The sequence below is a fragment of the Anoplopoma fimbria genome, unplaced genomic scaffold (genome assembly GCF_027596085.1).
Source record: "Anoplopoma fimbria isolate UVic2021 breed Golden Eagle Sablefish unplaced genomic scaffold, Afim_UVic_2022 Un_contig_9113_pilon_pilon, whole genome shotgun sequence".
In the NCBI taxonomy this organism is placed as follows: domain Eukaryota; kingdom Metazoa; phylum Chordata; class Actinopteri; order Perciformes; family Anoplopomatidae; genus Anoplopoma; species Anoplopoma fimbria.
This window is the reverse complement of record NW_026553779.1, coordinates 1-993: the sequence shown is the minus strand read 5'-3', so window position 1 is coordinate 993 and position 993 is coordinate 1. Positions and strand designations below refer to the sequence as shown.

Genomic DNA, 993 nt, shown 5'->3' with positions numbered 1-993 from the left:
CCCTGTCGGTGTCCACTGAAAAAGCAGCAGCGCCCTCTGCTTTTGTAAAGAGGAGTGAAAAAAGCTACAGCACCTGGTATTCCCCAGGCGGTCTCCCATCCAAGTACTGACCAGGCCCGACCCTGCTTAGCTTCCGAGATCAGGCAGCAGATCGGGCGTGTTCAGGGTGGTATGGCCGTAAGCAAATATTGTGCCTACCAAAGGTCCTTTTAAAGATACTATATCACCACGCTTTGCTCTGTCGTCTATACAGGGAGCGCCTGCAGATTTCAGACACACTCACAGCTTTTAAATGTCAAATCAGAATGTACAAAGTGGCTATAAGGATCACAAATGTAGTGCAGTAAAAATATTAATATTTACTGTTGAAATGTAGAATACGTTGCATAAAATTGAAAAGAAAATGATCGATGAGCTTAGGAATGATGAAAGCCATCATTTAACTGGATTTGTGTCATTTCTATACCGGCAAGTCATGATCTAGCTATATCCTTCCACCCTGTCGGTGTCCACTGAAAAAGCAGCAGCGCCCCTCTGCTTTTTTTGTAAAGAGGAGTGAAAAAAGCTTACAGCACCTGGTATTCCCAGGCGGTCTCCCATCCAAGTACTGACCAGGCCCGACCCTGCTTAGCTTCCGAGATCAGACGAGATCGGGCGTGTTCAGGGTGGGTATGACGTAAGCAAATATTGTGCCCTACCAAAGGTCCTTTTAAAGATACTATATCACCACGCTTTGCTCTGTCGTCTATACAGGGAGCGCCTGCAGATTTCCAGACACACTCACAGCTTTTAAATGTCAAATCAGAATGTACAAAGTGGCTATAAGGATCACAAATGTAGTGCAGTAAAAATATTAATATTTACTGTTGAAATGTAGAATACGTTAGCATAAAATTGAAAAAGAAAATGATCGATGAGCTTAGGAATGATGAAAGCCATCATTTAACTGGATTTGTGTCATTTCTATACCGGCAAGTCATGATCTAGCTATAT

The 993-nt window shown here is 43.0% G+C and overlaps 1 non-coding gene and 1 pseudogene across 1 annotated transcript; both read right to left on the bottom strand.

The window, feature by feature from the left end:
• Positions 1–61: 61 nt before the first annotated feature.
• Positions 62–183, bottom strand: LOC129116824 (5S ribosomal RNA; annotated as a pseudogene).
• A 380-nt stretch (positions 184–563) lies between these two features.
• LOC129116823 (5S ribosomal RNA) lies at positions 564–682 on the bottom strand. Its single transcript, XR_008533700.1, has one exon. It is a non-coding gene; the product is annotated as a 5S ribosomal RNA (ribosomal RNA).
• Positions 683–993: the final 311 nt, after the last annotated feature.